We start from the raw sequence: 27,606 nt of genomic DNA, 5'->3' as shown, positions 1-27,606 counted from the left end.
CCCATATTGTATTAAAATGTCATATAATTAATACAATTTTCTGAATAGGTATTATAGAATATTCTCATGATTCGCAAATCAAAAAGTAGAAAAAGGCATATGCAGTGAAATGTTGATACCTATATACCATCCTTTATCTTGAAAGCTGATAACCTGTGCTATTATTTTATTTCTTATATTTCCCTGTAAAAGTCTAGATAAATAGTTCAGTGGATATTAGTATTTTTGACAGATGATGGCATAAAATATTAAATAATCTGCTCTTTGCCTTTTTGTTTATTAATATAATTTATATACTTTCCATTTTATTACATAAATAGCAAATTGACCATTTTATTATGACTGTGCTATATTTCATTTCATTGACATTTAGCTAACTAGTCTCATACTTATGGACATTTAGGATATTGGTCATATTTTGCTATTAATGTTAATACTACACTAAATATCATTATATTTATACATGGGCACAATACATGAGCAATTATAACTGTTAACACTAGATATCTCACATTGCACCCTGGCTTTTCCATCCTTCTTCACTCTTCAGCCTGACTTTTTCATTCAACATCCATAGATACAGGTGTGGATATAGATATATATAGACACAAACACAAACATATAGATTTAAAAACATATATATATCTTCCTACATTAGAAGGTAAGCTCTATGAAAGGATAGGCATTGTAGAAATTATCCTCTGTAACCAATGCTTGGTATATAGTAGGTCATTATTAACTGATGTTTAAATACCTTTGTTTAAAATTTTAATATTTCAAAAATATTTTTATTTGAAACAAATAAATTTTAAATACTTTTAAAAATAGAAGCTGAAAGTTGGTAGTTTGAGCTTGGGCTTTAAATATACTATTAATCCACTCAATATCCATTTAATGAGAGAAATGATACCATATCCTACTATTAGTGATACAATAACAGGATCATATTAAATGTAAATTCTACATTCTTGCCAAATGATTTAGATTAGTGAAGTATCCACCAGCATTTGAGTAGAAATATGGGTGTGAAAATTTAGCTATCATATAGGCATATTGAATTTAAAAATAAACTTTTCCTATCACAGTTGATTATTTCAATTATGTACTTAAAATATTATTTATGACATTAAATTAATGTCAATTTGAATAATGTTAATTTTATAGTGTTTATAATTCATTTTAAAATTAGTTTTGGTTGTATGAGCAATGAAAGTTTATACATAGGCCTATGTTTTGAATTTCTTAAACAATTATAAAATGAATAATTCAAGATAAGAAGTATGTGAGATTACACATAGCTATATGTATATGTACACATATATATAGTTATTTTTTTCATTAAAAGAAGACTATGCTCTATAGTACATATGTTTCATAAATAAAGTCAAAAAGAATATTTTCTTTTTATGGATGTATTTTTAGAGCATTTTTTCCACCAATACACTTTAAAACCCCATAAAAATGTTAACTTGAGATTTTTCTAACTTCTTGACATAATCAAGAAGTGCTATAATTTTTGTAGTGCTATAAATTTTCCTTAATGTTGCTTTAGCTGTGTCCCAGAGATTCTAGTATGTTGATATTTCTAGTAATTTATGTAGCACCAAATAAACAATATTCTCTCCCAAAAATTGGGGAGGTGAGAGCCAAGATGGCCTACTAAATGTAGCCAGGAAGAGCTTTTCCCACCAAGGGAGAACAGACCATTTAATACACTGGCATTCTCCAAACAGATCTTTGTAATTAAGGCATTGATTTCTAGAACTTAAACTTGAAATTGACCAAATCGAACCTAACCGACATCAGCAGAAAACTCGCCCAACAACAACAACAGAATACACATTTATTTTCCTCATCTGTACGTGGCACATACTCCAAGACTGACTACAGAGTTGGCCATAAAGAAGTTCTCAACAAATTTACAAAAGAACCAGAATTACACCAACCACATTCTTGGTCCAATAAAAATAGCAATCAATACCAATAAGATCTCTCAAAATCATGAAATTCCATGGAAATTAAACAACTTGCTCCTGAATGACTTCTGCATAAAAAAAATGAGGCAGATATCAAAATAATTATTTAAAACATAAAAGCAAAGGTAAAACATACTAGAATCTCTGGGACACAGGTAAGGCAGCACTAAGAGGAAAGTTTATAGCACTACGTAATTACATCAAGAAGTTAGAAAAACCTCAAGTTAATAACTTAATATCATACCTAGAGGAACTAGAAAAACCAAGAGCAAACCAAGCCCAAAACTAGCAGAAGAAAATAAACTGCCCAAATCAGCTGACCTGAAAGAAAATGTAGTGCAAAAATCCATAAGGAAAATCAACAAAAATAAAAGTTGTTTTTATGAAAGAATAGATGAGATTTATAGACCACTATCTAGATTAATAAAGAAAAAAAGAAGATCCAAATAAACATAATGAGAAATGACAAAAGTGACATTACCACTGATGCCACAGAAATACAAAAACCCCTGAGAGGCTTTTATGAACACTCTGTGCACAACAACTAGAAAACCTGGAAAAAAAAATGATAAATTCCTGGAAACACACAACTGCTCAAGATTGGACCAGGAAGAAATAAAAATACTGAGCAGACCAAGAATAAGTTCCAAAATTCAATCAATTATAAAACACCTATCAACAAGGAAAAGCTCTGGAACAGATGAATTCACAGTCTGAATTCTATCAGATGTATAAAGAAGAGCTAGTACCAGTCTTACTAAAATTATTTCAAAAACTTGAGAAAGAGAGACTCCTCTAACTCATTCTAAGAGGCCGGTATCATTCAGATACCAAAAACTGAGAGAGATAAAAAGAAAAAGAAAAAAAAAAATCTGGCTGCTATCCTTGATGAACATAGATGGAAAAATTCTCGACAAAATGCTAGCAAATCAAATCTAGTAAAAAACATCAAAAAGTCAATACACCACATTTAGGTAAACTTTATTCCTGGGATGCAAGGTTAGTTTAACATATGTAAATCAATAAATATAATTTATCACATAAATGAAACTAAAAACAAAAGAAATCAGAGATGACAAAAACGAGTGGAATAACATTCCATGCTCACGGATAGAAATCATAAATATTTTTAAAACTGCCATACTGTCCAAAGCAACTTACAGATTTAATGCTATTCCTATCAAACTACCAATGCTGCTTTTCAAATTATTAAAAAAAAAACTGTTCTAAAATCAAATGGAAGCAAAAAAGAACCTAAATAACCCAAGCAATCCTATGCAAAAAGAATAAAGCCAGAGACATTTTATTACCCTACTTCAAACTATACTATAAGGCTACAATAACAAACACAGCATAGAAGTGGTACAAAAACTGGCACATAGACCAATGGAACAATAAATAAAGCCACAAACCTACCACTATCTGATCTTTGACAAAGTCAATAAAACAGACAATGAAAATAGCACTTCAATTTCAGTAAACAGTGCTGGGATAACAGTCTAGCCATATGCAGAAGATTGAAACTGGACCCATTCCTTTTACCATATGCAGAAATCAACTCGATGGACTAAATATTTAAATATAAGACATAAAATTACAAGAACCCTAGAAGAATAGCTGGATCTAGTGCCTAGAACCCTAAAAGAATAGCCGGATGTGGTGGCTCATGCCTGTAATCCCAGCCTTTTGTGAGGCAGAGGCAGGTGGATCACTTGAGGCCAGTTCAAGACCAGCCTGACCAACATGGTGAAATCCTGTCTCTACTAAAAATATATATAAAATTAGCCGGGCATGTTGGTGCATGCCTGTAATCCCAGCTACTTGGGAGGCTGAGTCAGGATAATTGCTTGAAACCAGGAGGCAGAAGTTGCAGTGAGCCGAGATCACGGGCATTGGACCCCAAGCCGGGGAAAAAAAGGGGAAACTTTTTTAAAAAAAAAAAAAAAAAAAAAAAAAACCTAATAGAAAACCTAGGAAATAACATTCTGGACATACGCATTGGCAAAGATTCCATAACAAAGACTCCAAAAACAATTGAAACAAATACAAAAAAAAAAAAAAAAAAGACAAGTGAGACCTCATTAAACTAAAGAGCTCTGGACAGCAAAATAAACTATCAACAGAGTAAACAGAAAACCTACAGAACTTAAAATTATATTTGCAAACTATGCATCTGACAAAGGCCTAATGTCGAGCTACTAAAATTAACTTAAACAAATCAAAAAGCAAAAATCAAACCATCCACTTACATAAAGGGCAAAGGACATGAACAGACACTTTTCAAAAGAAGACATACGTGCAGCCACTAAGCATATGACAAAATGCTCAACATCACTCATCACTACAGAAATGCATATCAAGACCACAATGGATATCACTTGACACCAGTAATAATGGCTATTAAATAGAAAATAACTGATATTGGTGAATTTATAGAGAAGAGAAACATTTATACACTGCTGTTGTGAATGTAAATTAGTTCAACCACTGTGGAAAGCAGTTTGGACATTTCCCCAAGAATGTAGAACAGTTTCAACTCACCAATCTTACTACTGTGTATATACTCAAAGGAATGTAAATCATTCTACCAAAAAGACACATGCACTCCTGTGTTCATCCCAGCACTATTTACAATAGCAGACATGATACAAACCTAGATTCCTATCAGCAGTGGAGTGTATAAAGAAATACGGATATATAAACTGTGGAATAAAACACAGCCATATAAAGAAGGAAATTATGTTCTTTCCAAATACATAGATGGAGCTGGAGGCCATTGTCTTAAGTGAATTAACACAGGAATAGAACACCAAATGTATCTTCTCGCTTATAAGTGAGAAGCAAAAATTAAGGAAACATGAACACAAAGAGGTGAACAACAGACACCAGGGTCTACTTGAAGGTGAAGGGTGGGAGCAGGCTGAGGACCAAAAAATTGCCTATCAGGTACTGTACTCACTATCTGGATAGCAAAATCATTCGTACACCAGACCCCAGTGACATGCAATCTACCCATATAACAAACCTTCACATACACTCCCTGAACCTAAAATAAAAGTTGAAAAAAAATGCCAACAACTCCCTGAATTCTGGCTCTTAAATGTCCATATAAGTAATTAATCTAAAAATATAATCAATTTATTCTCTAGTTATAGACACAAAAAAGGTATGAGTGGTTATATAATTTTAAAGTTCATGGAAACCACCTTTTAAAACCATTTAGTAAGTTATTGTATAATTTGATACACAATTAATAAATGAATTATATATGTAAATTCCTAATAGGAAGAGAAAAAATGCCATATTATCAATTCTCCTTTCAAACTTTTTTTTTAAATTGTACTTTAATTTCTAGGGTACATGTGCACAATGTGCAGGTTTGTTACATATATGTACATGTGCCATGTTGGTGTGCTGCACCCATTAACTCATCATTTACATTAGGTATATCTCCTAATGCTATCCATCCCCCCAACCACCTCCCCACAATAGGACCAGGTGTGTGATGCTCCCCTTCCTGTGTCCAAGTGATCTCATTGTCCAATTCCCATCTATGAGTGAGAACATGTGGTATTTGGTTTTCAGTTCTTGTGATAGTTTGCTGAGAATGATGGTTTCCAGCTGCATCCATGTCCCTACAAAGGACACAAACTCATCCTTTTTTATGGCTGCATAGTATTCCATGGTGTATATGTGCCACATTTTCTTAATCCAGTCTGTCACTGATGGACATTTGGGTTGACTCCAAGTCTTTGCTATCGTGAATAGTGCCACAATAAACATACGTGTGCATGTGTCTTTAGAGCAGCATGACTTATAATCCTTTGGATATATCCCCAGTAATGGGATGGCTGGGTCAAATGGTATTTCTAGTTCTAGATGTTTGAGGCATCGCCACACTGTTTTCCACAATGGTTGAACTAGTTTACAGTCCCACCAACAGTGTAAAAGTGTTCCTATTTCTCTACATCCTCTCCAGCATCTATTGTTTCCTGATTTTTTAATGATTGCTATTCTAACTGGTGTGAGATGGTATCTCACTGTGGTTTTGATTTGCATTTCTTTGATGGTGAGTGATGATGAGCATTTTTTCATGTGTCTGTTGGCAGTATGAATGTCTTCTTTTGAGAAGTGTCTATTTTATCCTTTGCCCATTTTTTGATGGGGTTGCTTGTTTTTTTCTTGTAAATTTGATTAAGTTCTTTATAGGTTCTGGATATTAGCTCTTTGTCAGATGAGTAGGTTGCAAACATTTTCTCCCATTCTGTAGGTTGTTTGTTCACTCTGATGGTAGTTTCTTTTGCTGTGCCGAAGCTCTTTAGTTTAATTAGATCCCATCTGTCAATTTTGGCGTTGGTTGCCGTTGCTTTTGGTGTTTTAGACATGAAGTCCTTGCCCAGGCCTAAGTCCCGAATGGAATTACCTACGTTTTCTTCTAGGGTTTTTATGGTTTTAGGTCTAAAATTTAAGTCTCTAATCCATCTTGAATTAATTTTCATGTAAGGAGGAAGGAAAGTATCCAGTTTCAGCTTTCTACTTATGGTTAGCCAGTTTTCCCAGCACCATTTATTAAATAGGGAATCCTTTCCCCATTTCTTGTTTTTGTCAGGTTTGTCAAAGATCAGATGGCTGTAGATGTGTGGTATTATTTCTGAGGACTCTGTTCTGTTCCATTGGTCTATATCTCTCTTATGGTACCAGTACCATGCTGTTTTGGTTACTGTAGCCTTGTAGTATAGTTAGAAGTCAGGTAGCGCGATGCCTCCAGCTTTGTTCTTTTGGCTTAGGATTGTCTTGGAAATGCGGGCTCTTTTTTGGTTCCATATGAACTTTAAAGCAGTTTTTTCCAATTCTGTGAAGAAAGTCATTTGTAGCTTGATGGGGATGGCATTGAATCTATAAATTACCTTGGGCAATATGGCCATTTTCATGATATTGATTTTTCCTATCCATGAGCATGGTATGTTCTTCCATTTGTTTGTGCCCTCTTTTATGTCACTGGGCAGTGGTTTGTAGTTCTCCTTGAAGAGGTCCTTTACATCCCTTGTAAGTTGGATTCCTAGGTATTTTATTCTCTTTGAAGCTATTGTGAATGGGAGTTAATTCCTGATTTGTCTCTCTGTTTGTCTCTTACTGGTGTATAAGAATGCTTGTGATTTTTGCACATTAATTTTGTATCCTGAGACTTTGCTGAAGTTGCTTATCAGCTTAAGGAGATCTTTTTCTGAGACAATGGGGTTTTCTAAATATTCCATCATGTCATCTGCAAACAGGGAAAATTGGACTTCTTCTTTTCCTAACTGAATACCCTTAATTTCCTTCTCTTGCATGATTGTCCTAGCCAGAACTTCCAACACTATGTTGAACAGGAGTGGTGAGAGAGGGCATCCCTGTCTTGTGCCAGTTTTAAAAGGGAATGCTTCCAGTTTTTGCCCATTCAGTATGATATTGGCTGTGGGTTTGTCATAAATAGCTCTTATTATTTTGAGATACGTTCCATCAATACCGAATTTATTGAGAGTTTTTAGCATGAAGGGCTGTTGAATTTTGTCAAAGGCCTTTTCTGCATCTATTGAGATAATCATGTGGTTTTTGTCTTTGGTTCTGTTTATATGCTGGATTATGTTTATTGATTTGCATATGTTGAACCAGCCTTGCATCCCAGGGATGAAGTCCACTTGATCATGGTGGATAAGCTTTTTGATACGCTGCTGGATTCAGTTTGCCAGTATTTTGTTGAGGATTTTTGCATCGATATTCATCAGGGATATTGCTCAAAATTTCTCTTTTTTGATTGTATCTCTGTCAGGCTTTGGTATCAGGATGATATTGGCCTCGTAAAATGAGTTGGGGGGATTCCCTCTTTTTCTATTGATTGGAATAGTTTCAGAAGGAATGGTACCAGCTCCTCCTTGTACCTCTGGTAGAATTCGGCTGTGAATCCGTCTGGTCTTGGACTTTTTTTGGTTGGTAGGCTATCAATTATTGCCTCAATTTCAGAGCCTGCTATTCGTCTATTCAGGGATTCAACTTCTTCCTGGTTTAGTATTGGGACAGTGTAAGTGTCCAGAAAATTATCCATTTCTTCTAGGTTTTCTACTTTATTTGCATAGAGGTGTTTATAATATTCTCTGATAGTAGTTTGTATTTCTGTGGGATCGAGGGTGATATCTCCTTTATCATTTTTTATTTCATCTTTTTGATTCTTCTCTTTTTTCTTTTTTATTAGTCTTGCTAGCGGTCTATCAATTTTGTTGATCTTTCAAAAAACCAGCTCCTGGATTCATTGATCTTTTGAAGGGATTTTTGTGTCTGTACCTCCTTCAGTTCTGCTCTGATCTTAGTTATTTCTTGCCTTCTGCTAGTTTTAGAATGTTTGCTCTTGCTTCTCTAGGTCCTTTCATTGTGATGTTATGGTGTCAATTTTAGATCTTTCCTGCTTTCTCTTGTGGGCATTTAGTGCTGTAAATTTTCCTCTATACACTGCTTTAAATGTGTCCCAGAGATTCTAGTATGTTGCATCTTTGTTCTCATTGGTTTCAAAGAATATCTTTATTTCTGCCTTCATTTCATTATGTACCCAGTAGTAATTCAGGAGCAGGTTGCTCAGTTTCCATGTAGTTGATGGTTTTGATTGAGTGTCTTAGTACTGAGTTCCAGTTTAACTGCACTGTGGTCTGAGAGACAGTTTGTTATAATTTCTGTTCTTGTACGTTTGCTGAGGATTGCTTTACTTCCAACTATGTGGTCAATTTTGGAATAAGTGTGATGTGGTGCTGAGAAGAATGTATATTCTGTTGATTTGCGGGGGGAGTTCTGTAGATGTCTATTAGGTCTGCTTGGTACAGAGTTGAGTTCAATTCCTGGATATCCTTGTTAACTTTCTGTCTTGTTGACCTGTCTAATGTTGACAGTGGGGTATTAAAGTCTCTCATTATTATTGTATGGGAGTTTAAGTGTCTTTGTAAGTCTCTAAGGACTTGCTTTATGAATCTGGGTGCTCCTGTATTGGGTGCATATATATTTAGGATAGTTAGCTCTTTCTGATGAATCGATCCCTTTACCATTATGGAATGGCCTTCTTTGTCTCTTTTGATCTTTGATGGTTTAAATTCTGTTTTATCAGAGACGAGGATTGCAACCCCTGTTTTTTTGTTTGTTTGTTTTCCATTTGCTTGGTAGATCTTCCTCCATCCCTTTATTTTGAGCCTATGTGTGTCTCTGCATGTGAGATGGGTCTCCTGAATACAGCAAACTGATGGGTCTTGACTCTCTTTATCCAATTTGCCAGTCTGTGTCTTTTAATTGAACCATTTAATCCATTTACATTTAAGGTTAATATTGTTATGTGTGAACTTGATCCTGTCATTATGATATTAGCTGGTTATTTTGCTTGCTTGTTGATGCAGTTTCTTCCTAGAATCAATGGACTTTACATTTTGACATGTTTTTGCAATGCCTAGTATCTGTTGTTCCTTTCCATGTTTAGTGGTTCCTTCAGGATCTCTTGTAGGGCAGGCCTGCTGGTGACAAAATCTCTAAGCATTTGCTTGTCTGTAAAGGATTTTGTTTCTCCTTTACTTATGAAACTTAGTTTTGCTGGATATGAAATTCTGGGTTTAAAATTCTTGTCTTTAAGAATGTTGAATATTCCCTCCCACTCTCTTCTGGCTTGTAGAGTTTCTGCCGACAGATCTGCTGTTAGTCTGATTGGCTTCCCTTTGTGTGTAACCCGACCTTTCTCTCTGGCTGCCCTTAACATTTTTTCCTTCATTTCAACTTTGGTGAATCTGGCAATTATGTGTCTTGGAGTTGCTCTTCTCGAGGAGTATCTTTGTGGCATTCTCTGTATTTCCTGAATTTGAATGTCAGCCTGCCTTACTAGGTTGGGGAAATTCTCCTGGATGATATCCTGCAGAGTGTTTTCCAACTTGGTTCCATTTTCCCCGTCATTTTCAGGCACACCAATCAGATGTAGATTTGTTCTTTTCACATAATTCCATACTTCTTGGAGGCTTTGTTCATTTCTTTTTACTCTTTTTTCTCCACACTTCTCTTCTCGCTTCATTTCATTCATTTGATCTTCAATCGCTTATACTCTTTCTTCCAGTTGATCGAGTTGGTTACCGAAGCTTGGGCATTTGTCACGTAGTTCTTGTGTTATTTTTTTCATCTCTATCAGTTCTTTAAAGGTCTTCTCTGCATTTATTATTCTAGTTACCCATTCATCCATTCTTTTTTCAAGGTTTTTAGTTTCTTTGCGCTGGTTATGGATTTCTTCCTTTAGCTCTGAGAAGTTTGATCGACTGAAGCCTTCTTCTCTCAACTCGTCAAAGTCATTCTCTGTCCAGCTTTGTTCCATTGCTGGAAATGAGCTGCATTCCTTTGGAGGGGGAGATGCGCTCTGATTTTTTGAATTTCCAGCTTTTCTGCACTGCTTTTTCCCCATCCTTGTAGTTGTATCTGCCTTTGGTCTTTGTTGATGGTCACGTACTGATGGGGTTTTGGTGTGGGTATCCTTTCTGTTTGTTAGTTTTCCTTTTAACAGTCAGGACCCTCAGCTGTAGGTCTGTTGGAGTTTGCTTGAGCTCCACTCCAGACCCTGTTTGCCTGGGTATCAGCAGCAGAGGCTGCAGAAGATAGAATATTGCTGAACAGTGAGTGTTGCTGTCTGATTCTCGCTCAGGAAGCTTCATCTCGGGGTATACCCCACCACGTGAAGTGTGAGGTGTCAGTCTGCACCTAGTGGAGATGTCTCCCAGTTAGGCTACTCAGGGATGCACTTGAGCAGGCTGTCTGTTCTCAGATCTCAACCTCCGTGCTGGAAGATCCACTTCTCTCTTCAAAGCTGTCAGACAGGGGCATTTACCTCTGCTGAGGTTTCTGCTGCTTTTTGTTTAGCTATACTCTTTCCCCAGAGGAAGAGTCTACAGAGGCAGGCCAGCCTCCTTGGGCTGTGGTGGGCTCCACCTAATTCGAGCTTTCAGGTGGCTTTGTTTACCCACTTAAGCCTCAGCAATGGAGGGCGCCCCTCCCCCAGCTTCGCTGCCCCCTTGCAGTTAGATCTCAGACTGCTGTGCTAGCAAAGAGGGAGGCTCCGTGGGTGTGGGATCCTCCCATCCAGGTGTGGGATATAATCTCCTGCTGTGCCCTTTGCTAAGACCCTTGGTAGAGCACAGCATTAGGGTGGGAGTTACCCAATTTTCCAGGTGTTGTCTGTCTCAATTTCCCTTGGCTAGGAAAAGGGATTCCCTTCCCCCTTGCACTTCCCAGGTGAGGCAATGCCTTGCCCTGCTTCAGCTCTTGCTGGTCGGGCTGCACCAGTTGACCAGCACTGATTGTCTGGCACTCCCCAGTAAGATGAACCTGGTACCTCAGTTGAAAATGCAGAAATCACCCGTCTTCTGTGTCACTCACACTGGGAGCTGGAGACTGGAACTGTTCCTATTCAGCCGTCTTGGGCATGCCCCTCGAGTCAAAGTTTGTTTTTTAAACTGCATAATATTGATAATAATATGTTGCTATATTGTATGTGTATGTTCACACATTTAAAGTGTAAAATAACTTGCAAAAAATAAAATGCCATAGAATCTCAAATTTCATTATTAAGTCAGCTAGGTAGAATACAAAAATGGCAAGCCATTTAAATATGTTGGATGTTAATGTAAGATATATAGCTTTCACCATGTATAATATTTAGACATTTAAGCGATGGAACCCCATAATAGCAAATATTTATTTTTTCTGATCTTTATTTTCTTCTTGATTTTCACATATTACTTGAATATTTAGAACTGTGTTAGCTTGAACAAATTATTCACTATCTCCCTGGCTTATTTTCTTAAGTTATAAAGAGGGTAATAACTTGCCTTAACTATTGGAATTGTTATAAAGTTTAAATCAGTTAATAAGTGCAACTTTCTTCGCAAATTGCTTGATGCCGTGGAGAGAGAAGAACTGTCACAGCAGGGAACAGGACAGAGATTGATTTGACTCTTGAGCCTCCCAGAATTGTAAATTGAATAAAGTTGTGATAACAGTTTTCTTTCTTGGTGAAGTATTGTCATTCCACATTATCACCTTCATTCACTAATACAAGTGAATGAAGTTCCAGAATCAGTTGTCCTACCTGTATTATATTCTGAGTCTTATTTCCTGAGGAGAATCATGACAGTATACAGATCTGGACAATATTTAATGGTCTGTCCTGTGACCTAGCCAAGAAAGGACAAAGGGAGGGAATAAAAACAATGACATTCCACAACTGCCTGAAGACATCTTTTGTACATACATAGAAATCTATAAGTTTTGCTTTCCTGAAGGATATGACTCATATTTGCAGGAAGCTGCAAGTGTGTTCAAAGATTTTTTTGCATTAAATTTTTCTCAGTGATTTGATTTCCTAGGACTGCACCACTCTGGATTGTAGAATGTATTATTTCAATAATGAGCTCAATCAAAATACTGCTTTCTTTAAATCTAATTCAAACTCCAGTTTTCTTCCTAATCCTAAATACCAAAATCTCCTCATTGTCTTTGTTCAGTGATGAGCTGAATTTTTATATTTACAAACAGTTCTCCCTTATTCAAGAAAAAAAAATAATAACAAATTAAAAATAAATTCAGCATTTTGTTTTTCATATATTGGTGATTTGAGATTTCCATAAACATTATTCATGTGCGACATCTGTCTTTTGCTATTATTAGTTGATACACTAAGAAAAAGAATGTAGATTAACAATAGTGCAAAAGCATTATTTACTACACTACATTTCTATCTCAGTTATTTAGTAGTCCCTCTTTATCCACTAGGGATATATTCCAAGATCCTCAGTGAATGTCTGAAGCCTTGGACAGCACCTAACTCTATACAGGCTATGTATTTTTCTATACATAGACACCTATGAAAAGTTTCATTTATATATTAGGCTCAGTAAGAGATGAACCACAACAAACAATAATAAATACAATTATAGCAGTAAAAGCTACATGAATGTGGTCTCTGATTTCAAAATATGTTAATAGGATGCACTCACTTATTTTCTGAATGCAGTTGGCTGTGCATAACTGTAACCACGGAAAATGAAACCACCATGGACAAGGGGTCACTACTGTACTCAGTTGCTCTATTTTAGTGACAGGACACAGGTAAGGAAGCTGCTCTCCATTCCCTAATGTAAGAGGTACTAGCTTCTGGATACAGGTAGGAAGGCATCCCACCTGTTAACAAAAGGATTTCACACATGACAGTTCAAAGTTCCCAAGTGACTTTGAAGATCTGAATTTTGAAATAATTTGAAGATTTCTAGTAAAGTTTACCCAAGACAGACATAAGGGAATACTACTCTCAGGAAATAGGTGCGAAACATTCTTGACTGAAGTGCTGAGATGAAAATTTTTATTTACCATGGACCCTGAAAACTCACATTGTGTTCCCCAGGGTAAAACTTTTTTTTTTCCCCATCTTCCAGACTTAGTGCTTCTTAAGCTTCAAACTGATTAAATAAATGAGGCTCCTGTCACAGAAAGGATTTTTGCTTCTGAACTCTAACCTGATAACACACTTCTCTTCCCTCCTTTTCTCCTGAGCCTTCTCCTTTTGATCCATCTCCTCACAAAACATGCCTATATTTCATTTTATCTTCTCAAATCAAGGCTTAAATTATTCTTCAGAAAGAACTTAGCATGACCCTTCCAATTTCAGCCCCTACACTTAGTCACACAAACTATCTTTTTAGATTATCTGAGGATGTGTAAGTATTTCTCTATAAAATTATAAATGTCTTTCTAGACAAACATCTCCAATTGACTTATTAAATAATTTCTGGCAAAAGAACTTAAAAATTAAAACCACAGTTGAGCCTTAATGCTATCATGCCTCAAGTGCACAGTGATCCTTCTGGTCTACATCCCTCTATTCAAAATCTTAGAACACTTTTAGGAAAAGAAGAAGTCAAATTGTCCCCATTTGCAGATGACATGATGGTATATTTAGAAAACCCCATTGTCTCAGACAAAAAAATCTCCTTAAGCTGATAAGCAACTTCAGCAAAGTCTCAGGATACAAAATTAATGTGCAAAAATCACAAGCATTCTTATACACCAGTAACAGACAAACAGAGAGCCAAATCAGGAATGAACTCCCATTCACAATAGCTTCAAAGAGAATAAAATACCTAGGAATCCAACTTACAAGGGATTTAAAGGACTCTCTTCAAGGAGAACTACAAACCACTGCCCAGTAAAATAAAATAAGACTCAAACAAATGAAAGAACATACCATGCTCATAGATAGGAAGAATCAATATTGTGAAAATGGCCATACTACCCAAGGTAATTTGAAGATTCAATCCATCCCCATCAAGATAACAATGATTTTCTTCACAGAATTGGAAAAAACTGCTTTAAAGTTCATATGGAACCAAAAAAGACCCTGCATTGCCAAGACAATCCTAAGCCAAAAGAACAAAGCTGGAGGCATCGCGCTACCTGATTTCAAACTATACTACTAGGCTACAGTAAGCAAAACAGCATGGTACTGGTACCAAAAGAGAGATATAGACTAATGGAACAGAACAGAGCCATCAGAAATAATACCACACATCTACAGCCATCTGATCTTTGACAAACCTGACAAAAACAAGAAATGGGGAAAGGATTCCCTATTTAATAAATGGTGCTGGGAAAATTGGCTAGCCATAAGTAGAAAGCTGAAACTGGATCCTTTCTTTATTCCTCATAGGAAAATTAAGTCAAGATGGATTAGAGACTTAAATGTTAGACCTAAAACCATAAAAACCCTAGAAGAAAACCTAGGTAATACCATTCAGGACATAGGCATGTGCAAGGGCTTCATGTCTAAAACACCAAAAGCAATGGCAACCAAAGCCAAAATTGACAAATGAGATCTAATTAAACTAAAGAGCTTCGGCACAGCAAAAGAAACTACCATCAGAGTGAACAGGCAACCTACAGAATGGGAGAAAACTTTTACAATTTACTCATCCGATAAAGGGCTAGTATCCAGAACCTATAAAAAAACTCAATCAAATTTACAAGAAAAAAATATCCCATCAAAATGTGAGCAAAGGATATGAATAGACACTTCTCAAAAGAAGACATTCATACAGCTAACAGACACATGAAAAAATGCTCATCATCACTCACCATCAGAGAAATGCAAATCAAAACCACGAGATACCATCTCACACCAGTTAGAATGGCAATCATTAAAAACTCAGGAAACAACAGGTGCTGGAGTGGATGTGGAGAAATGGGAATACTTTTACACTGTTGGTGGGATTGTAAACTAGTTCAACCATTGTGGAAAACAGTGTAGCAATTCCTCAAGGATCTAGAACTAGAAATACCATTTGACCCAGCCATCCCATTACTGGTGATACACCCAAAGGATTATAAGTCATCCTGCTATAAAGACACATGCACATGTGTGTTTATTGTAGCACTATTCACAATAGCAAAGACTTGGAATCAACCCAAATGTCCACCCTGGATTAAGAAAATGTGGCCCATATACACCATGGAATATTATGCAGCCATAAAAAAGGATGAGTTTGTGTCCTTTATAGGGACATGGATGCAGCTAGAAACCATCATTCTCAGCAAACTCTTGCAAGAACAGAAAACCAAATACCGCATGTTCTCACTCATAGGTAGGAATTGAATAATGAGATCACTTGGACACAGGAAGGGGAACATCACACACCGGGTACTATTGTGAGTAGGGAGGGGAGGGATAGAATTAGGAGATATACCTAATGTAAATGACAAGTTAATGGGTACAGCACATCAAATGCCACATGTATACATATGTAACAAACCTGCACGTTGTGCACATGTACCCTAGAACTTAAAGTATAATAATAAAAAAAAGAAAAAAAAATCTTAGAGCAGACAACTTGATTGGTTTTAAAGGTTTTTATAAAGTGCCAACTCTGTAAAGTGCTTATGTCTGAAAATAAAAATAAGTCTTCACTCACATACATAAATAAAAAATACTTATTGAAACTGTCAGTTATTCTGAATTTTTGTAAACATTTGAATTACTTTATGTTTTGAGTGAGATAAAGACATTTTTAAAATCCTTTTTCAAAGTGAATTTTTACAAACAAATTACCAGTATCAGTTTTTAGGAATGCTTATGTGAATTCAATTTAAATTAGAGAACCAGAGAGATAAGACCAAAGAGTCATACAATGAACTACCTCTGAAATTCATAATTTAATTAAGGAGTACAAGATGCTTTTATGAAACAATCCTTTTCCTTTTAAATGGAAGAATTCACAAAACGTAGATTCAATATTTGATCAAGAAAATCTACCATTAGTAGATGGGTTGAATTTATGTGCTAGCTCTGTAAATGTGAGAGTGTGTTGTATTGTTTCCTGTTTTTCCTCTACTTAATATTATTTCTGTTAATGAATAAATCACTTCATTTGAATAAATCTTAGTGAAAAATTATATGAAGTATATTTGCATTTTAATGTTTTGATCAACAAGTAGAGCAGTGTAGCAAATTATGGTATTCATTGGATCTAACGGGGATATAACAGACTTTTTCACTTCCTTCAGACTTCTAAAATGAGGATGTAATAATAGACTCTATTGCTGGGGTGACTCATGGGAGGAGTGTTTATGGAACTACAGAGGAAAGAAGCTAGTGGTAAGTAACATGTATGATATAACTGTTTCATCTTTAGCCTTTAGTCTTCAAGTGTCAATGCCTACTTTTTTTGTGATTGTGTGTAAATATGCTTATACATCTATAATGATTATGTATGACATGCATGCAGATATAATAAACACATATGTATATGTAACCCTGAATCTTCACTGTGACCATCAAGACAAATTTCCATGATTCCATTATACACTATTCCTAATCAATAGACCAGGAATATCTTATTATTCTTCAACATGGAGAATCTATTTGTCCTAAAGATGTGCCTGTCATTTATTGTCAGCTACTCTTCAACTTTGAAATTTTTCCATTATATCTTCAAGGAATCACACTTGGTCATCAGCTAAATACATTATATTCTAAGTAGCTTCTTTAAAAAATTGCCTTCACCTTCTTGGTGGAACTGAAACCTGGATCTCACTAAGGCTACTGCTTCCCTCATAGTACACCCAAGTGAGAATTGTTTTCTTCCACCCAAACTACAATTAAAGATCTTGAAGACAGACTTGGTAACACTCATGCTCTCCATTATGGTTTGCAGAATATTATTCCTCTCTTGTCACTAAATGACTCCAGTCATAAATTTTGACACCAAATTACACCACTCACTTTCTATCCTTTTTTGCTGTCATGAACATACGAATGCATACATGTGTAACTCTGAGTGTTCTGTAGAGACTTCAGTCCCCGCTCCACTTTGCACTATATTTCAACCTCACCATCGCAATCTACTAGGTCATTCTTCATCACGAATAAAAAGCTTTAGCACCTGGCTGTTATGCCATCTAAAGTTAATATTGCTTTGTTCCTGGTTACTATAGTATTAATGGAAATTATCTAAAAATGTCGCTATTTGGTTTCTTGGCCTCCATTTATCCAATAATCATGTTCTTCATTCTGCTTCAGTTGTTCATTCCCACTGAAAAGTCTACCCTTTGTTATTAACAACATTGTCATCATTTGTGATCTCAATTTCAATCATTCCACTCTGCAACAACCACTTTCTATCTTGTCTTTCCAGCTCAACTTCCTATCTTTGAGCACCAAGCAATTATAGCTACTTATCAACCACATCATTTTCCTCAGTTATTGTTATTATTCAAGTGTCTTATTCTTATTGAAGATTTCTTTGGCCACGCAGTACAAAATTGCACTGCCCACCCACCTTGAGCTCCATAACTCTCTTCTGAGTTTGTATTCCACTATAGCAGAAATGGTGGATGTATGGTAAAATTGATGATGCTTACAATTCCTAATTCCTCATTTGCACTGGCTCTTTCAAAGACCTTCTAACTAATTTTGTATCCAAAATATTTATAATTTCTTTAAAACATTGCCATCAAACTATAGAAGAGTTATAGAATCCATAAAATTTGGATCTTTTCCTACTTAAAACATATCAGTGCCAACTATATAGTTACCTCTTTTTTTTTTTTTTTTTTTTTTTCCACATATGTATTGTCTAACTTCCCTCAGTAGATGCAAACTTCAGAAGGTACATTAGTCCATTCTCATGCTGCTATAAAGAATTGTTTGAGACTGGGTAATTTCTAAATGAAAGAGGTTTAATTGTTCACAGTTTTGCATGGTGGAGTAGGCCTCAGGAATTTTACAATCATGGCAGAAGAGGAAGGAAACGTGTATTTCTTCACAAGGCCGCAGGAGAGAGAAGTGCAGAGGAAAGCGGGAGAAAGCCCCTCACAAAACCATTAGATCTCATGAGAACTCACTCATTATCATGAAAACAGCAGGGGGAAGCCATTCCTACAATCTAATCAACTCCCAGAAGGTCCCTACCCCAACACTTGGGGATTATAGGAACTACAATTCATGATGAGGTTCGGGTAGGGAAACAGCCAAACCAAATCATAAGAGGAGGGATTCTTGCCTGCTTTAGTCACTGCTATGTTCTCTGTCTCACAAGGAATAACTTGAATATGGTAAACATCTGCTGTATTATTTCTTGTTCTCATACTTATCTCTATTATTAATGTTGTGATGTTTTATTATTAAATGAAGAAACAACTGGCCAGGCATGGTAGCTCACACCTGTAATTCCAGTACTTTGGGAGGCCAAGAAAGGCAGATGACGAGGTCGGGAGTTTGAGACCAGCCTGGCCAATATGGTGAAATCCCGTCTCTACTAAAAATACAAAAATTAGCCCGGTGTGGTGGCATGCACCTGTATTCCCAGCTACTTGGGAGGCTGAGGCAGAAGAATCGCTTGAAACCGGGAGGCAGAGGTTATAGTGAACCCAGATTGTGCCACTGCACTCCAGTCAGTCTGGGAGACAGAGTGAGGCAAAAAAAAAAAAAAAAAAAAAAAAAAAAAAGAGAGAGAGAAGGCAAGAAATGAAAGAAAGAAACAACTACAGTCCTGCTAAACTGAGAATCAAAAGTAGATACAAATGCCAAGTTCCAAAATTTACAAAGTGGACAAATTGTAAGGTATAAGATATAGAATGTAAATCATTTGTAAAGTAGATTCATCAAGGATACAGATACAATAGATACAACTGCTTTAAAAAGAAAAGTTTTAAAAAATTATTTATGCTTCCACAAACAGATCTTGAGGGAAAAAAAAGAAAAAAAAAGTGCATTATGCTTAAAAAAATGCAAAGTGATCCTGTGGCCTTGTTTACTCTTAGCGCAAAGGCAAGTAGCAATCGGAACTTGGTTGCCTAGCAACGAAGCGGCGGAATCCACGTTAGTGGAGTAAGTTCAATGTAGTTTCACAGAGAACGAAATCATGCTTCATTCAGAGTCATTTCTAATTTCAAAAAGTAGTAAGATGTTAAAACTTTGTATAATTCCCCATGTTTCCTGAAGATTGTGCAGGTGCATTAAGACAGTTTGTACAAAGGTGAGAATATAGATGTCATTTGTTGTTGTTGTTGTTGTTGTTGTTTTTACTTTGAGTTTTAGTGTGTGATATCAGTTGGAGATTCCTCAAAATAATGTGCATTTTCTTAAGTTTGAAACGACTGTTACAGTTTTTGAAGGGTGTCAAATTGGCAATAAGAATTTAAGTTTGCGGTTTTTTTATTTTCCACGCAGAAACTATACCCCATTCATTTAGAATCAATGCTTCCTCGGTTGAAGCGAAAGGTCAGAAGCCTTTGCTCTTCTTCAAAGGACCCACAGCAGTGAGGATGAAGGCCCCTGCGTAGAAGATGTATTATTCATAAAGAGATAAATCCTCCAGTCATTAAAAAGAGAAGCTGGGCAGAAAGAAAACTTAACAAATATGCATTATATCATGCATCTTCTTAAATGTCTAGTTTTTTAAAAAAAACATTTCTGTAGTCCTTTTTACATTTCTGGAATGGAAATCATGGCAAAATGTTTCAAATAATTTACTAATTTGAGAAAACCGTAGAATAGGGTTAGAACTTCTATTAGCCGTTTAAAAATGGGTACATTTTGGACATGCGTAGATTCAGGGTAGAAGGGAATTTAGGATAAGAGAACAAAAAGAGCAAAATCTAAGATACCAAGTGATGTAAAAGAACACTGAATACATTATTCTGACTGAGGTAACTGGAGATGAAAGGGAATGCTAAAAAATATGGCTGGAAATGCAGATTGCCATAAGAACAAGTAAAGATTATAAGGATAGTCTACAGAATTTGGTTGTGACACTACAGGCTGACAGAAAATAATGAGAATATTCAAACAGGTGAATTAAATGGTAATAGTCATGCTTCAAAAAGTTAAGTCTGTCAGATGAGTAAATGCTAAAATGAAAATGAGAGAGAATGAAGGTAGAAAGATCAGTTAGGAAACTACAGGAAGATTTAGTTCCAACAATGAAGTCCAGGATGAGAAAGATGGAAATGGGAATAAAAAGAAATTAACCCCACAGTGCTTGCAGGGGCCTCTTTCCTCATGTTTCCTCGCCCTAGAATGAAATCTTTACGTGACTGGTTCCGTCCCAGCATCCATGTTTTATCTCAAATGTTGTCTTGAAAAGGCTTTTTCTTACAACTGCCATCACAACTTTCATTTTGTATAAACTGCCCTATTGGATTGAATTTGTAGTAACTACCATTTTCTGAAATGATCTTGCTTCTTCAGGTGTTATTTACCAGCCTTCTCCCCTGAAACCACTCACTACAATATAAGTGTCACGGAACTAGAGTCCTTTTTTTCTTTTATTTACTTCACATCCACAATGTGTTGAAGAGTCCTTGGGATACTCTAGCACTCAGCAAATTATGTTGAAGAATAAATTAAAGAATGAATAGCAAGTGTCAATAAGTGATTGTTGAATAAATGGAGAAATCACTGGGATGAATAAGGTCACTTGAGCTCATGAGTCTTGGATCATAACAAATTGTTTATGATCTATCCAACAAAAAGGAGTTGTCAACAGAAGTTTTAAAAGAGGAATTTTTGAATGTTTGTTTTACCAATGTTGTTGTTTTACCTGAAACTAGGGTTGTAGAATTTAAAATAAATTTTGAACTAATAATTGTGTCTGTATTTGGTTAGGGAAATCACCAGTTTTTACAACCTGTGTAAATTGCTTAACTTGCTTTAACATCCAGTTTTCTTATCTATAAAATATGAATAATATTGTTTTAAGTATTAAGTATACTTCACTTTTTAAGTATTAAATAAGGTAATTCATGTGAAGTGTTAAGTGCAGTGACTGGAGTATCATGACTTCTGATTACACATTAGCTATTATTATGAAAACTATTATTAACCACAGTGCAATGGTTAAAAGAACAGATTTTCACCAGGCCGGGCGCGGTGGCTCAAGCCTGGAATCCCAGCACTTTGGGAGGCCGAGACAGGCGGATTATGAGGTCAGGAGATTAAGACCATCCTGGCTAACATGGTGAAACCCCGTCTCTACTAAAAAAAACAAAAAACTAGCCGGGCGAGGTGGCGGGTGCCTGTAGTCCCAGCTACTCGGAAGGCTGAGGCAGGAGAATGGCCTAAATCCGGGAGGCGGAGCTTGCAGTGAGCTGAGATCCAGCCACTGCACTCCAGCCTGGGCGACAGAGGGAGACTCCGTTTCAAAAAACAAAACAAACAAACAAACAAAAGAACAGATTTGGGAATGAAACTGCCTACTTAGAGTTTGCTTTTTACCGCTGCTGATTTATCTTGGCCTTGTTCTTCTTGTTTGTGTTAGAATTATTTTTTCATAGGAAGTTTGGTATGGGAGTTATGCATACAGACTTTGGAGCCAGACTGCTGGTTTCGGACTCTTGCTCTCGCATTATTGGTAGTGTGTTAAGCATGTTACCTCCTCAAACCTCTGTGGCTCCCTTTACAAAGGTGCAAAATACATATGACAGTACTACCCAACAGTGTGGTTATGAATATTGAAGGGGTTTAGTGGCATAAAGTTCTGAAAACTGTGCCTAGCACATGGTAAGTTCTATATGTGTTGTTGAAGAAAAAGAAACCTAATACTGTTGTTATAAGAGATAAACAAATTAATCATTAAAATCGGATAACTTAGTAGCAGTTTTTAAATACTCAATAAATATTGTTACCAGTACAAACATCTACATTACTTAAATCATTATCGCTGGCAAAGATATTCTAGCAGTGTCAGTTCATATAAGAAAATTCAATATCTCTAACAAGAATTATGATCTCAACCTCTATACAGACACATGCATTTCCAAGACACCCACAAAATTATTCCAAAATGTGTATGAGTAATAATGAATAGAGCACCAATCATGTCTTATTTAGTATTTTAGAGTTAAACTTTTACCAAAAAGCTTGATCTTAAGACTAAACTTGTTCATTGAATTTATGTAGCTATGCTTATTTTATAAATATAGTATATCAATGAAAGTTTTAAATTATTTAAAAATCATTAGATAGGCATCAAGACCCAACAATTAAACCACATTGAGACACCACTATCCACCCACCAGAATGGCTAAAAAATAAACACCTCCCCAATATTCCATTCAAGTAGTAATTCAAGTACTAATCCTACTCGCAATATTAAAGCATTTTTCCTCATTTTTATCAATACTTGATGTAAAAATATTGTGAAATATTCACTAATCTATGCATGTGAAGCAGTGTCTTGCCACTTTAGTTTGCATTCTTCTTATTAATGTGATTCTCTCTTTAGATTTATAGAAACTTGGGATATTCACATCTATATATTTAATTTTATATTCATTTTCTATTTTTCTGTTGAATAATTGATAATTTTGTTTGTGACATATAAGTTGCTTCTGTATTTTGAATATTATTCGACTGTTAACATGTGTTGCAAATATTCACTCACTACTTGAAAATGTCAATTGAATATAATTATGGAAACTTTTATCAAACAGTACTTACAATAAAAAGGTTAAGTTGGTCAGTCTTTATATTTATTGTGTCTTATTTGGGAAAGAAATGTAATTTTCTATCATCAAATATCCTGTTACGTTTTTTCCCATAGATTTTTCTGTTTTGCTTGTCTACTTGACTATTCCATATCAATATCCCTATATAAGCAAAGCCTTGCAGTTCATGGCTGATGGCATAAACTTTAGTCAACGAGAGACAGGAGTATGTGGCCACTTTTAGCTTAAAGTTCTGTAGTAAGATTTCTCAAGGTACATTTCATTGACTATTTTAGAACAGTAGTTTCCAAGGTTAAATTGGCAGTCCAGAAACACCAGCATCCTCTTGGATCTTGTAAGACATTAAAATTCTTGTGCCCATCCCCAAACCTACTGAATCAAAAACCCTGGGGACAAGGTTCAGCAGTCTATGTATTAACAGTAATCCTTGATGATTTTCATATATGCTTAAGTTTGGGAAGGATTTCACTAGAACTCTACAATTATGTAATCAGGCAAAGCCAAGTGAGAATCTCAAAGATTTATAGATTTTATGGCTTTAACAGGTAAGAAAATGAAAAGAAAGGTTTTTTCACCAAGAGCAAGGATGTTTTTGAGTTATGAAGAAATCTTAAAATATCTAAAAATCTAAAGAAACATAAATCTAATCAAATAATACAGCAGTCAGGGTTTAGAGAAGAAAAAATAGTATACATATATGACTCACAGAGACATAGCTATATGGCCACTTCTTTCTTTAAATTATTGATTATCTGTTATAGACTATAAATTTGGCTAATAAATCCTATCGTGGCTACAAAAGCAGAATTTAATCTTCATCGCGGTTATCAAAAATGGTCTTCAAGAAAGTTATGCAAATTTAGAAAGTAATTCCCCAAAATACATGGGAAATGTTCCTCAAATTGTTTATGATCATAAAAATGATCTGTGTAGTGGTTAAACATATTTTATCCAGAAAAAAATTTAGAATTACATATAGCACTACTTAAGAGAATGAAAGTTAAAACTTTTTTTGTTAAATAATCTGTGCAAATATAGAATTTTTTGTGCATACCATATTTATGATATTCTTGCTGTCACGGGATTCATTTCCCAGAAAACAGACTGAGGCGTAATCTTAGGGCATGACCCTGCAGCATGGACTGCATTATTTAGGAAACAGAAATAAAGGAAAATAAGAGTGAGATAAACAGAAAATATTATATAGAGTTATACAGAACTACCATTGCTCCAACCAGTCTATCTGGCAATTGGAAGGGAAAATAATTTATTCACAGACTCCTGTCTCTCATTGCCCAAAGTCTACTCCACCAGTCATGAACTCCACTGAGGCTTTGTTTGTAGGTTCTAGAGGGTATTCTTGGTATCTGCTGCTGCAGCCCAAGGAGAGCCTGCAGACAGATGGCAAGAGGCGAGGGACTGTATTCTCAGAGGAGGAACTGAGGGGAGCCTGAGCACCTCCAGTAGTGGGCTCTTCAATCTGGCAATGCAGTGACTAGGTTTCAGTGTCATGGGAACAGCACAAACTGTTGCTGAAGCTGCTCAGGCTAGAAAGCATAACAAGCATGCAAATCTGAGCTGATGCAAAAACCGAGCACACAGGCCTATTACACTAATTGAGTAAGTCTTATGATTAAAAACATGGGAGCTAGGCTTTAGGCTTACTCAAAGTAACAGTGAATATTAACAGTGAATGTTAAAACTTGCAAGATTCATAAATAAAAGCATATGATTTGTATGTTTAATTAAAGACCTTGAGGTTTTAAATTTGTAAGGTTTATTAATTTTGAAAAAAAGATTAAATTTTATCTATATCGATACAAAAACACATTCTACTCTTTTATTTGAAAGAAAAAAAGGGAAATAAATCTCTCTTTGATATAACTTCTTTCTTCAACTCCCACACAATCTCTTTGCTCCCTGCTATGGTTTGAGTGTGTCTCCTCTAAAACTCATGTTGAAATTTTACCCCCAGTCTGGCAGTGATGGAAGGTAGGGTGTAGTGGGGGAGGTGTTGGGATTATGAGGGCACTGCCCTTCTTAATAGATTAATGCCATCTCCCAGGTGGAAGTGAGTTTTCCTTCTTACCGGAACACGTTGGTTCCTGTGAGAGCAGGTTGTTATAAGTGAGTTTTCTGCTCCTGTTTTGAACTTTTCCCACGTGGCTGATTCCCCTTCCATTTCTCTGTCATATGTTGGCACCGGAGAAGGCTCACCACCAACTGCCAAATGCTGCCACCCAATCTGGAACTTCCCAGGCTGCCACCCAATCTGGAACTTCCCAGACTTCAGAACCATGAGTTAAATACACTTCTGTTGTTTATTAATTACCCAGTCTAAGGTAGTCTGTGAGAGCAGCACAATTTGGACTAAGACACTCTCCTTCACAGAAAGATTTCTCAAACAATGTGTACTCAGTGTCTGCATTTCCTTAATTTCTTTCTTTTTTCTTTTTCTTTTTCTTTTTCTTTTTCTTTTTCTTTCTTTGAGACAGAGTCTCACTCTGTCCCCCAGGCTGGAGTGCAGTAGTGCTATCTCGGCTCACTGCAAGCTCCATCTCCCAGGTTGATGCCATTCTCCTTCCTCAGCCTCCCAAGTAGCTGGGACTACAGGCACCCGCCACAATGCTTGGCTAATTTCTTGTATTTTTAGTAGAGATGGGGTTTCACCTTGTTAGCCAGGATGGTCTCGATCTCCTGATCTCGTGATCCACCCGTCTCGGCCTCCCAAAGTGCTGGGATTACAGGCATGAGCCACAGCGCCCGGCCTGCATTTCGTCAATTTCTAACCTCATATCAGTACTCATGAAGCAAGTCAAACATCTTTTTTCAAGATCAATGATAATTTACAAGTTGCCAAATTCTATATATTATCCTCATTTCAGGTAATCTTTTAATTCAGTGTTTGTAAGCCATAAAAAATTACCCAGGTGATTTCAGCAAAGTGCAAAAATAAATACATTTCATAAAATTAAAAGAAATGTTAACTACCTATGTTCCAGAAAAAAAGTGAAACCATGGATGCTTGTTAGGTATAAATAGCAAAAACTAGTAACTATCTGTTTAGTACATTGCCAATAAAATAATAAAGAAAAATCAACGATAATTTTCCATCTACATGTATTTCTAGAAGGTTTAAAGTTATAGAGACAAGGTTGAATTGACCTTTCCAGCCTTTATAATACAGTTTGGATTATAAAGCCATACATTTCCTAGGGTAAGGGCATGGTGAGCACCTTGAATAACTGCCTGACTACTGGTTATACAGTACTAACTGCAGAGTCATCCTCAATGAAAAATCTTTAGGTACCTAAAACTGGCGAATCATTGCTCAATAGGAAAAACAAAATCTTCCATACTTGACCACCGCTTATTTCTTTAAGCTTCTCTCTCCTTCCCTCCCTCCCTCCCTCCCTCCCTCCCTCCCTTCCTTCCTTCCTTCCTTCCTTCCTTCCTTCCTTCCTTCCTTCCTTCCTTCCTTCCTTCCTTTCTTCTTTCCTTCAGTCCTTCCTTCTTTCCTTCCCTTCTTCCTTCTTTTATCACCTCTCTCTTTCTGTCTTTCTCAGTTAAATCTGTGGTTGCTCTCAGTCTCCTCTGCTGACAGTTTTTCCTATTCCAGCAATATACCAAATACATACCTGAAGCTTAGTACCCTCATTAAAGCATTTCTCTTTGGGAACTAAAACTTCAAAATCAGTAGATCCCCAAATTGTGAAAATGGGAAGCAAACATTTCACAAAAATGAAATAATCACCAATAGTAATAGTAAGAATAGTGACAACTTGATTCCTTTACCTGTGATTTCTGTCTATGGAAAAAATTATATTTGATGCTGATTGCATCAAAATATAATACTGGTGTTGCCAGTACAGCTAGCATTAAAATTATGCCTTATTAAGGCCATTCTATTTCCATCTCAGGCTACAGATGGGAAACATGGTAAGATCACTAAATTCCATGATTTTGAGTCTATTATCATACATCATTTGCTCTAACAGAAGTTTCCTAGTCAAAAGTAATGCTATGTATATTTCTATAATGTTGAAAAAGATATTTCAAAGACCACAGAAGGTGATTTGTGCATAAGCATTGCTAACAAAAAAAGACAAATTTCTATCCAGAGCAAAGGACTATTTCAAAGAAAAGTAAGCATTGCTCTTTTCATTATAGAAGTGGCTGGATGACTTTTCCCCTATTTCCAGGGCAGTGATGCCATGTTGGGAATGCAGTGTTTGCCTCCGCCCCTGGCAGTGTGGGAAGGGCTTGGCAAGTGAATATTCCTGTTGCTGAACCCATGCAAAACCTCCATTCCCAACACAATGCTACTTTGTTTGTGAGTCTATATGACAAGGAAAAGATCAGCACCTATTACAGAACATTTCATCTTGTACACCTGATTATCATTTTACTCTTCCATGGTTGCTTCTTGGTGAGCTGCTCATGAAACCCTAGTAGCTTCATACTCTATGCCCATTTGGAGATGTCTAACATGTACCTCTTCCCTAGACCTTCTTTCCTAGACTTCAAAACTTTCCAACTTTGTTTTTTTAGTTCTCTGATTATCCAGCCAAAATATTAGCCACTCTCAATACTC

Source organism: Piliocolobus tephrosceles, chromosome 1 (genome assembly GCF_002776525.5).
Source record: "Piliocolobus tephrosceles isolate RC106 chromosome 1, ASM277652v3, whole genome shotgun sequence".
In the NCBI taxonomy this organism is placed as follows: Eukaryota; Metazoa; Chordata; class Mammalia; order Primates; family Cercopithecidae; genus Piliocolobus; species Piliocolobus tephrosceles.
The sequence above is the reverse complement of the archived record's forward strand: the minus strand, read 5'-3'. Positions refer to the sequence as shown.